At 42.3% G+C, this 15,504-nt stretch overlaps 1 protein-coding gene across 1 annotated transcript in view; it reads right to left on the bottom strand.

Moving 5' to 3' along the window:
* CFDP1 (craniofacial development protein 1) overlaps positions 1–15,504 on the bottom strand; it is a 158,579-nt gene that overhangs the window by 26,875 nt on the left and 116,200 nt on the right.

Genomic DNA, 15,504 nt, shown 5'->3' with positions numbered 1-15,504 from the left:
CTTTTAGATACAAATAATGCCAGATCGCAACATTAAAGAATATTTGCAATTATTTTTAAAAGTTTCCTGAAATAACTTTCCCCTTGAGTTTTCCCTTTAAGTTAAAGATACTCCTAATTCTGAAGGCAGAGAATGCTCAGCTCATGTTCTACATGCTGATGATGCTATCATTTGCTGTAGGAGAAACACCAAATGCTTTAATCTGAGCATTGGCAGGAAGGATATTTTCTAGTTAAGTATAGCTGAAGCAAAGAAAAAACACACACACACACACACACACCCTATAATGCAATTAGATGGTAAAAATGGGAGAACTTCTGTAAAGTACTTGGCTTTGCAGTATCAGCATATAAGTAATTTTTGTTTTACATAAACCTAAAATGACATGCGCCCAGAATTCAAGAATAAGAGAAAGACAAAAGTTATTCTAAGAATGGGCTTAATAGAATGAACCAAGAAAAAAAATGTAAAGAGCAAAGGAAAGATCTCAAAGGGAGCTTTCTAACGTTTCAGCACCATCCTTGCAGGAATCCCTTTCTAGTTAATCCTATTGTCCCACCCCGACCACTCTTTTCATCTGTACCCTCCTCTGAATTAGATCTGAAAATCTGAACAGATGGAGCTGTTGTCCATCTCTGTGGCTGCCTCCCCTCTACTTCTAGGCCCCCCCCACCATTTTTCCTGTTACACATTTTTTCCTCATGGCCCTCTCAGTCAGACTTACTGTAACTATCTTACTCTCCTCTTCCATACTATATATTTCCTAAAATTAAATTTTATTTTTTTCAATTAATACAAATCTGTTTTCTCTCCCATCCTTAACTAGGGGGAAAGAAAGAAAACCAAAACCTGAACCTTACTACTTCTTTATCAGTTTCACTTCCAGTAGTTCAAAGGCAACTTCTAAGCTGGGTGACCTTGGGCATGTCACTTAACCTTTGTCTACTTCAGTTTCCTCAACTGTAAAATCTAAATGATAATTGAATCCACCTCCCAGGGCTATTGTGAGTAGCAAATGAGAGACAACTTGTAAAGCACAGTGCCAGGCCCACAGTAGGCATTTAATAAATGCTTATTTCCTTCTTCCCACCTGTATAAAACAGTGCCCTTAAAGACTATATATGTAGGGGGCAGTTAGGTGGCACAGTGGATAAAGCATCAGCCCTGGATTCAGGAGGACCTGAGTTCAAATCTGACCTCAGATACTTGATACTTACTAGCTGTGTGACCTTGGGCAAATCACTTAACACTCATTGCCCTGAAAAAAACCAAACCAAACCAAAACAACAGCAACAAAAAACCCAACCAAAAAAACCTAACCCCCCCAAACCCCCAAGAATATGTGTGTATATGTAATATCCAACTGACCACCCATCCTCCCAATGTTTGTTCCAGACCTGTGATTTCATCAATGTCAAGAACTTGCAGTGTATAAATGGTACCCACATCCCACTCCTTGCCCTCCTGGAGGGGGGATGGAAGGTGGAGGTGCCCCTCTGATACAGTCCCCACAGTTAGCATATCCCATAGGCAGAGTATGAACACAGGTGTTTCTAACTCCAAAGCTGGTCTTCTATCCATGAAACCATGATGCCTCAATAAGAAAGCTTCCCTGTCTTCCCCTGCCCCACATTATCCTTTCTTTTTTTTTTTTTTTGCTGGGCAATGAGGGTTAAGTGACTTGCCCAGAGTCACACAGGTAGTAAGTATCAAATGTCTGAGGTCAAATTTGAACTCAGGTCCTCCTGAATCCAGGGCTGGTGCTTTATCCACAGTGCCACCTAGCTGCCCCTCTATCCTTTCTTTTTTAAGACATTTTCAAAAAAGTTTTGAGTTGCAAATTCTATCCCTCCTTCCCTCCCCCCTCCCTGAGGTGCTAAGCAGTAAGATATACGTTATACATGTGCAGTTATGTAAAAACTATCATATCAGTCATTTTGTATAGGAAAACTTGAATAAAAGAAAAAAAAGAAAGTGAAAAATAGCCTGCTTCAGTCTATGTTCAATCAATAGTAGTTCTCTCTCTGGAGGTGGATAGTGTGCTTCATCCTTAGTCCTTTGGGATTGTCTTGGGTCACTGTATTGCTGAGAATAGCCAAGTCGTTCCCAGTTCTTCATCAGACACTACTGCTGTCACTGTGCACAATGTCCCCCTGGTTCTGCTCACTTCACTCTATGTCAGTTCAGGTGATGAGGACCTAAATGAAGGCGGACTCTGTGTGAGTCGAGAGAAGGGGTTGCATTTGAAAAGTGTGGCGGTAGAGATGGCCAGATCCAGGAACTGAACGGGCACATGGGATGGAAAAGAGTAAGGAGTGAAGTCTAATGGCCAGGCTGTGGATCTGAGAGCTTGTAGGAAGGTGCTGCTCCCAGCAGCAGTGGAGGAGAGGAATGTCTGAAATGCCCAGCAGGGAACACGTATGAGAGTACGCTCATGTAGTTGCTGATGTCTGTCCTTTGTTCTCAAAGAGGACCATGACACTGGGGCGACGTCCTGGCTTGACACGAGGGAGGGCTGTGCGAGGTCAGCAGCCTCACCCTCTCCTCCGGAGCCATCGGGGTCTAGTGGCGAGATAGACATGAAGATGCCTGGAGGCGGCCCCAGATTGCTCCCTGCAAGTGAGAAGCTGCTTTACAGGTTCCCGTTCCGTCTCCCACTAGACCTCTCCTTCCCAAGAGGATGGTCGGGAGCTTTTCTTTGCCTCTCCAATGGAGATTACTACGGATTCTGCACACAGCAGATACTCAGATAGACACACATCGCTAATTATATGTGTCAGAATCTGGGGCTTCCTACAGGGCAAATGAACCCTATTTTGGCTCTTTCTGTAAACTCCCTCTTATTCTGAAAGGCTCTGCCAATTTATTCAGATTCCAACCTAGCCACCCTACTCAGTCACGCCCACATACAGTCTGTAGCTCCTCTAAAATCCTTATACGATTGCACCTGCTAAGGAAACAGCTTTTCAACAAATCATTCTGAAAAGCCCAGGAGAAAATGATTTTGCTACACAGCAGAGAGAAGGCTCCCAAGGAAGGGGAAAAAATAATCCTCCTTCGCCCTACAAACTTCACCTGTGTGAGTCTCCTTTTGGGAAGGCTTCCGGATCTGTTTTCACTTGGTCATTAACATGGTTTATGCTTCCTTAATTTGCGAGTCTCCAAAGAAAAATAACCTGCCATTTATTTGAAGCTAAATCAAGGAAGATGACACGTTTATAGGATCGGCCAGGAGACTTTCAACGTGAATGTCTCCTTGTGACCAAGAGATCAGCAGTTTCCTCTCAGGACATGGCACGGGGGTGCGGGGGGGGGGGGGTGTTGAAGGGTTCTGTGCACTCATTCTTCCTCTTCTCCTCTCCCTTCAAGATGAGCTCCAGACATTGGGTTCCAGGTGCACGATTCCTCGCTCCAGCTCATATAACTTCCCACCTGAAGTTTTCAGGGGAATGAAGAATCATTTTTTACATGTGTTATCTTCTGGCTGCTTCGGGCTAGTAAGAATATGGTTGTGACAGAGACATATGTCTATCTACTCTATCACATGTGGTGACAGTCGTTTAAAGGGTATCCTTTAAACATATTTCCCACATTAAGCATAGCATTCTGAGGTATCCTGCCTAAAGAAAGCATCACTTGGGAACAGAATCTCATTTGTTCAATAATTGTGAATGAATGGAAGGGAATAAATCATCAATGTTTTAACAAAGATGGCAAACTCTTTGCTTTTGATGCCATTCATTATCAGGAGATACACATGGTAGCTGTGTGGAGTACATTAAAATTCTGAACAAGGGAATCTCAATTTCTTCTTACCCACCAGGGCTTTCTCTGATGCCTATAAACATGTCCAAATCTCCTTCATCCTTAAAGAAATCTTCACAGGGGCAGCTAGGTGGCGCAGTGGATAGAGCACTGGTTCTGGAGTCAGGAGTACCTGAGGTTCAAATCCAGCCTCAGACACTTAACACTTACTAGCTGTGTGACCCTGGGCAAGTCACTTAACCCCAATTGCCTCACTAAAAAATAAAAAAAACAAAACAAACAAACAAAAAAAAGAAATCTTCACTTCATTCGTTCATCTCTTCAGATTATTATGACATATTTCCCCCTTTTTCAAAGTGAAACTACTAGAAAAAAAGCTATTTAAGCAAAGGACTTAGTTACTTTGATTAATAGAATGACCTAAGATAGTTCCAAAATATCCATCTTCAGAGAGAGAACTGATGAACTGAGGGCAAACTGAAGGATAATTTTCCACTTTTTAAATTTTTCTTGCTTTTTTTGCAACATGTTTAATTTAGAAATATATTTTGCATGATTTCACATATATAACTGATAAATTATTTGCCTTCTCAATGGGTAAGGAAGGGACTGGAGGGAGAGAGAGAATTTGGAACTGAAAAATCAATGCTAAAAATACACAATAATTAAAAAAAAAAAGAAGAAGAAAGCTGGGGCAGCTAGGTGGTGCAGTGGATAGAGTTCAAATCCGGCCTCAGACACTTAACACTTACTAGCTGTGTGACCCTGGGCAAGTCATTTAACCCCAATTGCCTCAGAAGAAGAAGGAGGAGGAGGAGGAGGAGGAGAAGAAAGCTGTCTATACTAGTTGCCCCTACTTTCTCACCTCCTACTCCTCAACCCCTTGATATCTGGTTTCCTACCACTTGACTGAAATTTCTCTCTCCAAAGCCACTGATGATCGTTTTTTCTTTAATTTCTATTGAGAGTATTTGTAGTTACATCACATTGATTTCCAAGAATATCCTTCCCTCTTCCACTCTACCTATTGAGTGATTTCCTTTTAACAAAGAACTCAGTCTAACAGTGTGTGTACAACATTCCACACTCACAGTTCCCAACCTCTGCCTTCCTTAAGAATCCCAACCACCAAGATAAAACAAACAAGCTCCCAAACCACCAAACAAAAACAACAAAACACTCCTAAAAGATCTAGGAATTAAGAAAAAGGTGGTAGTATCCCTTATTTGATTAGAGCAAAGCTTACTATTTCACTAGTCTGGTCTGTTTCTTTTTAACTCCCATAGGCAAGGAAAATGCTTTGTAGCAACATATTTATTTTAAATAAATGCCATTATAATGAAAAGCAAACCCCCAAAATTAACAGTTGTTGATCGTAAGGGAATTTTCCCCCATTTGTTTACTTTCTTCTCTCCTGATTTGCAGCATTACCATAGACCCTACACTCTCAACATAGCTGTTTTCTCAAACTGTACTGTACTGCCCCAAGGTCCTTGGAGATATTCTGGCTCCAACTGTTTATACTATAAGGGGCACAAGACTGACGTAAGCAGTAATGATGTCAGGTGCTAAAAACCAGTAACTTTATTGGCACAATAAGGGGCAGCTAAGTGGCATACTGGATAGAGCATTGTGCCTGGAGCCAGGAAGATCTGAGTTCAAATATGGCCTCAGATAGGAGCTGGGCAAGTCACTTAACCTCTATTGGCTTCAGTTCCTCATCTGTAAAATAGGGCCATACTGGAGAAGGAAATGGTGAATCACTAGACTATCTTTGCCAAGAAAACCCCATGGAAGAAAAGCCATTTGGGGTCATGCAGAGGTGGACACAAGTGAACTACTCAACAACAAAAAACTGTGAGGATACTGAAAATGTTTGCTGATGAAGGTTATGCAATTTCCTTTTCCTAATGTTTTTTAAGATGAAAGGAGACCTATTTTAGATCAAACATCTATGGGGTATCATAGCTAGAAGGATGAGAAGACTACTGACAGAGTTAAATGACTTGTCCACGGTTAATTGTCCAAGGCAGAGTCAAAACTAGAGCCCAGTCTTCTTGACTCCCAGTCCATTATGGTCTTTTCCCTGTACTACACCGTCTCCCCCAGTCTGCTTGATGCCATGAGGGAGGGAAAGGAGATGACCTTTGAGAATCCCTTCTGGGCTGAAGATTCTACAACAGACAATGATAGTGGGCTTGGTCCACTGAGCTACAGTTTTCCTGACCCCAAAAAAAAAAGAAAGAAAGAAAGAAGAAAAAAAAAGATCATTGTATACAAATAGTCTTCAAAGATTATTTCTAAGAGTGGGCAAACAAGGATAGGTACAAGTCATGGATGGATAGACATTTTACTTGGCATTTACACTATGTCTTTTTCAAGCACATGGCATCAGACAGAAAAATAAACGCATCGATTGGTTGATATTAGATACATAAAGAATTTAGTTAAGTGCTTACTATGTTACAGGCTGAAAGGGAGGGTGGGGAGGTATCCGTCTTGGGACAAGGTGCAGAAGCAGTTCTGGCACTCATGGACTGAACCAAGTTTGAAGCTAGCATGTCTGTAGTTGGTGCTTCTTCAAATGGAGGTTCAGGGACAAACAACGCTACTGGAGGAGACTGTTGGGGTGGAGTAACTGCCAGCATGAAGATGGTCACAGGAGAATAGGCCTAGAAGGAGTCAGTCCCACAAGATGAACTAGGTCTGGGGTCACATAACTCCTATGACCACTAAAATGCAAATTATTTAGAACCAGAGTCCTTTGGCAAAGCAACAGCATCACCTTAGTGTTTGTCATGGGTTTGTGGCAGAACCGTTCATTTTTGTAGCTCATCCATAGATGGACAGAACACTCCCTGAAAGTCAGCAGGGTGACCTGGTCAGCACTACCATTCTCCTGGACCTTCCTCTGTATCGTACACATGTGAGAAGAAAGAGTAAAACCCAAGTCAAAGCATCTGTCTCGCAGGGTAAGCCAATAAAATCCCAAACACTATGGGCTGTGGGGAGTGCACTGTCAATCAAATAACCAATCAACAGGCATTTATTAAGTGCTATTGTGTGCCAGGTGCTGCCACACAAATACAAAAGTCTGACCGTCTCTGCCTGCCGAAAGTCAGCCCAGAAGTAACAGGAAATTCTCAAGAATGAAATTCCAAAGATACAAAGGGAAACAATGCTAATGATGAGGAAAAATGGGATTTGCGTGAAGAGAACAATGTAGATACACAGTAAACACTGACCAATCTAGATAAAAACAAAAAACAAAAAACTTACAAAGGAAGCAAGGCCAGGTAACAGAATGACAGTGTTACAGTTCTATAATTATAGTGTCAGAAACTTTAAAGCTCAGAATGCGCTGACAGTGGCAAAGGAAAGCCAAGGACAACACAAAGTTTTTAAAAATAGTTCTATGAGGCTTGAAGAAGGAAGTAGGCCTTTGCTTGAGGAGCATGGAAAGATAACTGATATCAGAGAAGGCAGAGCTGACCGGTTCTCAGGCTGTTTCTGCTTTTTCTGCACAGCAGAATGACCTTTGCACCAGAAAGCGACAAGAACAAAAATGACTAACAGGGAGTTAACATCCAAGATAAGTAAGGCAAGAAAAGCATCCTGTTGCTGTTAATGAATTCAAGTCACTCAGCCCAGCTGACAATATCCTCAGTACCTGAAAAAACTGGCAGCTAAGATTACAGTCACTGTGACATATCGGAAAGGTGATAGGAAGGGGGCGACATCCCCACAAGATCAGAGAAGGGCAAATGAACCAACTGTCAAATAAAGGAGAAGAGTCTGCTACGAATGTCCTGTGAGTCTGACTTTGGTTAGTGCTAAATTCTAGAATGACTGAGCAAAGGAAGCAGGTATGACAAAAAGCCTGCAGCTTTCTCCAAGAGCTCAAGCCAAACTCATTTCCTTTTGTGATAGGATTATTAAACTAGGTAGATGGGGGGAAATGCTGCGGATACAGCTGACCTAGATTTTAGAAAAGTTTTGACAAAATACTTCCTACTCTTCTTGGGAAAAAGATGGAGAGACAGGGAACAATCCATCATACAGTCAGATGGATTCAGAACCGGGCTCAAAGAATAACTATTCAAGGCTGGACGTCGGTGTGGTAGAGGGTCTCCAGTGGATCTGTGACCCAGGGATCTGTGCTTGGCCTGAGGCTGTCTAATACTCATTTCTTCTCTGACTTTCCTGAAGATATTCCTGCTCATCAGATGTGCAGGTGACACCAAGCTGGAAGGACTCCCTAACACAATGGATGACAGTCAGGATCCAAAAGGATCTTGGCAGGCTGGAGCAGCAGGATGAATCTAGGAAGAAGAAATCCAATAGGGCTAAAGGTAGCATCTCGCACTTGGGCACAGAAGAAGCAACTTCACAAGCGTTAGATGGAGGAAGCGTGGTTCGATATCTGAAAGAGATCTGGGGATTAAGTGGCCTACAAATAGCCCAAAGAGTGGACGTGACTTTAGGCTGACCTCAGAGGACCAGATGACCAAGTAAGCACCCCTCTCCCCCTTAGGGCTGTCTTTTCCTCCCTCTGTATCTGACAACTGAATTTCGAATTTCTTAAGGTAAATTTATGGGAGAAAACTAAGTAAAGGTTCAGAGTCACTGAATGCCTGCACTAAGTGACAGCAAACAAAGGACATTACAATTTAATCAGTGAGCTCTTCGAAATTATATGCCTTGTCTATTTGAATAGCAAGAAAAGGGGGGTGAATTAATTGCACTTAATGTCAACAAGACAAATTATCACTCCTTTGACAGTCATTAAATATCTCTATCTAGTCTATCTTTTATCATTCATCAATATAGTGGGGATAAAAAGCAAATGAATTTCAGAGCAAAAGGTGTCAGCCTCTGAATGGCTAATTTGGAGGGAAAGTCCACCTGCAACTAGATATAATAATATAATAATAATAATATAATATAACAATATAACAATCCCCTGTATTTGTGGATGTGAAAATCAGGATTGGATAACTGACTGATTATGCATGAGGTAGTATTCTGACCTCACACAAAGAAACTTGCACACTAGTTGGGTCATTTTGGAAGGATAAGGTGATCAGAGTTCAAGGATTTGAAAATTGTAGGTGGTTACCATGAATATGGGGTATTGTGTGGTTGTGAGCTAGGGACAAAACAATAACTAAAGAACTAAAAATGAATATCATCCAGAGGGCAAGGGAGAGGCATATGATGAGTGTAAACAGGATACACCCCATAACCAATGAAGATCTTTGAAAAACAGGCATAAAAGATGCCATTAGAGAAATGAATGATAAAGGGGGAAAATGAGTTGGTCACATGGCAAGGGATATGTTATGGTCCCTATCAATGGAGGTAATATCCCAAGGGATGAAGTCACAGATCCAGTGAATTTTTGAGTATTTACAATGAACATTCCAAAAGTTTTAAAAGAGAATTCTTTTTCCTCCGTCACGTACAACCAAATGAGATCCTCTCCACTAATTTGTTGCCTCTGTTGAGCCCATCTGTTACTTCCCAAGGACAGCCTGACCTTGCTGGGGAAAGTGAGTTAAATAAAAGAGATTCAGACATAACAGAAGTACAAATGCTTGGAAGGTCCTCAAGTCGGAGGTGCAGCTCCAAACTACAGTGAGACATTCTCTCTAGAGCCTGAAGAACAGTGACAAGAGAAGAGAAAAGGTCATGGGAATCTAGCCTTTGTGGAGTGCGTCATGGGGAATACCTCTGAGATATACAGCCTTTGCACAGCTCTAAAAGCAGACTTAGCAATGCATGTATTCGTGAGAGGTCCAAGGAGATGCCTGGCATCTGGGTCAAATTAGAGTCGCCAATAATGAAAAATGTTTCCCACCCAATAGAACTGCAGGAAATGAAACTTGTTCATGACCCATTCTTTCTCTACATCCCACTCAATCTGGCTTTGACATACCCTAGGAAAGGGACAATACCACATCATAGTCTGCCTTTGCTCTCATTTCTTTCTTCACTGTATTCCCCCCTCTGCAAGAATGGAAAGGTTGGTTTTTCCTTCTAACGGGTTAAGCAAGTATGGACTTCCTAAGCAGAAATTATTTAACAGGAACAGCGGCTGTGTCTCAAAAAAAAAAAAAAAAAAAGGAGGTACCCTCCCCTCTGGGGTCAATTTAGTTTGGGAAATCAATGTGATCATATTATTACCCTACAAAACAAGACATTTACATTTCTGAGACTAGATTTTAAAAGAATTCTTAATTACAGCTTCTAACACAGCCTACAATGGCATTTTTTTCATGCAAAGCACATGAATAAGGAGTTCACAAGAGGACCCTGTTTACTACCCTTTTCTACCACTGGTCCCATTTGGGATTCCCCAGGATGCCAGAGAGTGGTTACAGCAGCAGCCAAGAGCAGATGAGAAGGGACTAGAAGATGACGTGCCAAGGACCACAACACTCCAAGGACCTTCTTTACCAGAGAAATGTGGTGTGCTGTCCAGTGGAGCTAAGAGTGAAAGCCCTAGCAAGCCTGCAGATGTGAGCATGCAACTTACATGGGAAAATGTACAACTAGATCCAATTAAATTCTGCCTGGAGGAAAGCCCCTGCACCAGACAGAATCCTGAGCAATGAGCAAAATCTTTCAACTGGAAACCAACTTGGGAAGCAATGCATACGACAGAGAAAATAAGCTTGCCTCTTAAAAGAGTTTCCAGTCCATCTGGCTAAATGTGGATTAAGGAGCTGGCACACTTTCCTTAACCTCCTACTCTCTGGCTATCTTTGACTCTAGGTTGGAACTCCATCATCTTACTGAAAAGGCAGAGAATATAAAAAGTAAAATAAATGTAAAATACCTGAGGGTCTGGCCCAGACAGTTCAGAGGGGTCCTTAATCAGATCAGAAATATTATTTTGCTTTGTCCCAGCAGAACACCTTGGTTTAAAATGGGCTGCAGCTGCTCTCCAGCCACTGTTACCATCTCCCTCTCCTGTGAACCACGGGCTCTGCTTCTGCATCTTCTGCTTTCACATTTTTTTTTTAAAACATGAGAGATTGGACTTCCACATCACTTTTTGGCCACATCTTCACCATCTCTCTTGCTTTCTAGCCCTCATCCTCATTACCCTCCCATCAGAACTTTGCTCTCCTTCCCCTTGGTTCCTTGGCTCTGAGACAGCGTTCTCACTGTATGAAGTGCCACTTCCTGGCCATCTATCTATTTACCATGTTGTGCTTACCCCCACCCTTTTTTATGTTGTACTCCCCATTAGAATCTACATTCCTACAGGGCATCAGTGGATAAAGCACTGGCCCTGGATTCAGGAGGACCTGAGTTCAAATCCAACCTCAGACAGAGATACTTACTGGCTGTGTAACCCTGGGCAAGTCACTTAACCATCACTGCCTCACCCCAACCCCCCCAAAAAAGGGAAAAAAAAAGTATATATACACGCACACTCATGTATGTATGTACACATTGTTTCCTTTGTGGAAAGGAGTAAGCAAAGTTCCTCTTCCCTCCCAAATCAATGAGATTTACTGGAACTGGATAGCATTCCTTTTAACAATTCTATTTTATTTTATTTTCAGTTCTGAATTCTCTCCTTCCCCTTTCCCACCCACTGAAAAGGCAAGAAAAATGACATATCATCAAGCAAAACAAACTCCCACATTAGAAAAGGGAAGAAGAGAAAAGAAAACATGTTTGAATCTGTACTTTGAGTCCATCCATCAGCTCTCTGTCTGGAAGTGGAGAGTTCCCAAATCATTCGAAATTATTTATCGATATTGTTGTACTTTGCATCAGTTCATACAAGTCTTCCCAGGTTTCTTGAAAACCCCGCCCTTCGTTTTTTATAGCACAGCAGTATTCCATCACTTGTTCAGCCATTCCCCAATGGATGGACACCCCATCTCTTTCCAGTTCTCTGCCACCACAAAAAGAGCACAAGCATTCCTTCTGGAAAGCTGGCTGTGCCCTCTCCTCATCTTCACTGCACACCTAAAGAACCAGCGGGAGGACAGAAGAGGGACACAGCTATTGTCTCTAATAATCTGAAATAATGGTTTCTAGGGTGGGATGTGCTTCTCATTCCTTCTATCAGATGGAGCTGAGGTGGCAGTGAAGTCATTTTCTAGCACTTGCAGCTCTTGCCGGACCCCTAACACTGAGTCCTGTTTGTGCAGGCATCCGTGATATCACTGACTGGCTGTGCAGGCAGGGCAGCTGCGCCCTTGGCCCCTCAACAGCCATAACTCTGCCAGCTCCAAGAAGCAACTTAACAAAGCTCAGCCACTTGCTTGCTCCTCCTCAATAGAAGCCAGAATGAGCCAGCAGCAGGAATTTCCTTTTGAGATAGTATCCACATAACCCAGGTCTGGGGGGCCACTTGCTAGGAAATTCATGGCACAAAAAGGACAAAAGAACCGATTGCTTTGTTAGAGCTGTGCAAAGGACATGGACGGACAGAAACATTTGTTCCTACACAGCCTGGTGCAGACAGAAGACTTCTTTTTTACTGCAGGAAATGGCTTTCATAGAAGCTAACCACAGCTGGGCAATCTGTGCAGCCACCACAGAGTTTCTCTTCAATTTGAATGGACACTTTTTGCCCACTGTATCACAGACCACGAAAAAGCCCTCCCACTCCTTGTCCCTAAGCAGAGACAGAATGAGAGTCTCTGTGTGTCTCAGAATTAGACTTGTTTTCCCCCAAACCACCACAAAGAGAGGGACTTTCTGCAGGGTGCAGGCCCAGGGAGAAGCAGTGGTCATTCAAGTTTTCCAATACCTGCTCTCTCTCCAACAAAGCAAGGATGGTGGCCAAAGCCTTCCCTCACCTAGAAAAAAAGCCACATTTCAGAAAATACCAACAGGACACGTGGTTTTGGGGGGAGATTGTGCTCCATGAGGGGACGAAAGAATGGAGTGGAACCTAGTTGGCTCAAAGTTTCCACCGTCATTCAGACAGTTTCTTCCACTGGAATTGGGGATGGATGAACGGAACTTTGGAAGGCAAAGCAAATTTTTGGATAATGCAAAAGCTGCTTTAGGAATCACTGGCCAACAGATTAAAGTGATGAAATGAAGCTGGCAGGCCCTGCTGGGTCTTGGAGTGCCTTGTTGAAATAAAAGATGTGAGGAATGGACTATTCAGTTTTTCCTTTAAAAGTAGCCATTTATATGGGAAAAAAAATAATAGGAATATACTTTTACCTCTGTTCTTGTTCAGGGGGCAAGGGGAGGTCAAACAGCTTGGGATAGTGGACTGAGGCCTTTCACCTGCACATCACTGCCTCAAAGTCAACCAGAAGAGGAAGTGAAAATTTAATGTGGTTTTAAGAACCCTAACCCCTGCCTCCCTTGGGGAAGGGGGAAGGGAAGGCCAATACCACATCATTTAGCTTCACAACGGTCCTACCAGCGTGATAGTCAGATCTGTGATTCTAAGACAGGCACTTCTGCTAGCTTGATCACCACCCAGACCCAGATGAAACAAAGCTATGAGTTGACTGCTATTGTTCCAGCTAACTTCCAAATGAAAGAGGAAATGAGCACCTAAGGAAGAATGAAATCTACAGAGCCACACCAAGGGATAATTTCCCCTGAAAGATTTGTGACAATGAAAATCTGAATTTAAATTCTAAAATGTGATTAACTGTCACATGCAGAGTTACAGATTTGTTTTCTAACCTCCATTGCTGAAAGAATGCAAGAAAAATATTGTAATTAAGCCCCTGGACAACCAGTGGCTTCTCCACCCAAGCTGATGCTTTTCTTCTGAATAGGAAAATAGGGCTGGACAGTAACTTCCAATTTGCTACATCTTCTATATAATTTCTAATATGCACTCATTTCATGACTACATTTTTTTGGACAGGAAACAAACTTTCTTAACTTGTTTTCTATATCATTAGGAAAATTCTAGCCACCACAGGTGGGAGCCTTATTTTTCTTCTCTCTTGAATCTCACAACTTGAAAGGGTGATCTCTAGGATAAATGGAAAAATTAATGTTTTGTCTTTACTAAGATTTATTAACCCACTAGTGGTTTATGATAATAGCTGACATTCGTATAGTTTTTTAAATTCACATAGTTTTAAAAAGTTTATAAAGTGGGGCAACTAGGTGGTGCAATGGATAAAGCACTGGCCCTGGAGTCTGGAGTACCTAAGTTCAAATCTGGCCTCAAACACTTGACACTTACTAGCTGTGTGACCTTAGGCAAGTCACTTAACCCCAACTGCCTCACCAAAAAAAACAAAAAATAAAAAACAAAACAAAACAAAATTTATAGAGTGCTTTACATACATACATCTCAACTGATCCTCGCAATCCCTGTGAGTTAGGCACTAAAGATATCATTTCCATTTGAAAGAAGAAACTATGGTTCAGAAAGAATAAATTAATTATTTACTAATAACCATATGGTTAATGAATAGTGGATGCCAAACTGAACCAAGATCCCTCTAAACTCCAAACCTAGCACTCAATCGACTACAACATAGTGGAGACAGCTAGGCGATACCACAGTGCACAGTGCTGGGCCTGAAGTCAGGAAGACCTCAGTTCAAATGTGACCTTAGAAACTTACTAGTTGGGTGACTGTAGGAAAGTCACTTCACCTCTGTTTGCCTTGTTTTCCTCATCTGTAAAATGGATATAATAATAAAAGCAGCTGTCTCTCAGGGTGGTTGTAAGGATCAAATGAAGTAATAACTGTAAACCAGTGAGCCTGGGGTTTGCTACATAGTGGGAGTTATATGAAGGCTTATTCCCTCCTTTCTTTCCTATAACACGCTGCCTAATTTATGTGTTATTCAATCCATTTTAGCCCCTTGCTTGTTCTTCTGGGGAAAGTTAATCTTTGCTAGGACATACCCTTTTATTTCAGGTTTTTAAAAAATGTTCTTGAAAGACAACCCAACAGTTGTTTTCTATGAAGTTTTAAGAAATGCAAAGTAGCAACAACCTATCTGTCGTGAATCAATCTCTCAGTTGCTTCCTACCACCTACGCTTGGTCAAATTCCCAGGAGCAGCCCAAGTACATGGCATTCCATGTCTCAGAGCCAGAGTGGAGAGAGCTTTTACTCATCTGCTCAGTTGGTGGAGATCCAAAGAAACCATGTCATTATCCAGGATGACAACCCCCATAAGACTGCCCGACACCCACTAAGCTCACTTTGAACAGAAATGGCAGGGAAAAAACAAGCAGGTGGAGAAAGATTGAAAATTAGAGATGGGATAAAGTGGAAAAAACCTGATAAAGACAGGAGGTGAGGGGCGCCTAGGTGGTATAGAGGATAAAGCACTGGCCCTGGAGTCAGGAGGACCTGAGTTCAAATCCAGCCTCAGATACTTGACACTTACTAGCTGTGTGACCCTGGGCAAGTCACTTAACCCTCATTGTCCCTGGTCCCCCCCCCAAAAAAAAGACAGGAGGTGATAAGATCAAGGGGTACATGTAGAGGGATTAACCTTGGCAAGGGTTAAAGCTACCTCTTCTTCAGGGACTACAGCAACAGAAGAGTGATAGAGGCCAACGTTATGGTAGAGGGAGATGAGAAGGGAGGAAGAGGGGGCCCATGGCAAAGGGCTTCTGTTTTCTCAGTAAAGTATGAGCTGACTGAGGCCTTCAACTCTGACTATAGGGAAGAGGCGGGATGGGGGATTTCAGGAAAGGAAAAGGCTGGTATCAACTGCTGTGGGAAATGGGAGAGAATCGATCAGGAATGAGTCAAAAAAAGGGC

This window comes from Dromiciops gliroides, chromosome 2, assembly GCF_019393635.1.
Source record: "Dromiciops gliroides isolate mDroGli1 chromosome 2, mDroGli1.pri, whole genome shotgun sequence".
Taxonomy (NCBI): Eukaryota; Metazoa; Chordata; class Mammalia; order Microbiotheria; family Microbiotheriidae; genus Dromiciops; species Dromiciops gliroides.
This window is presented reverse-complemented; position numbering and strand designations above follow the sequence as displayed.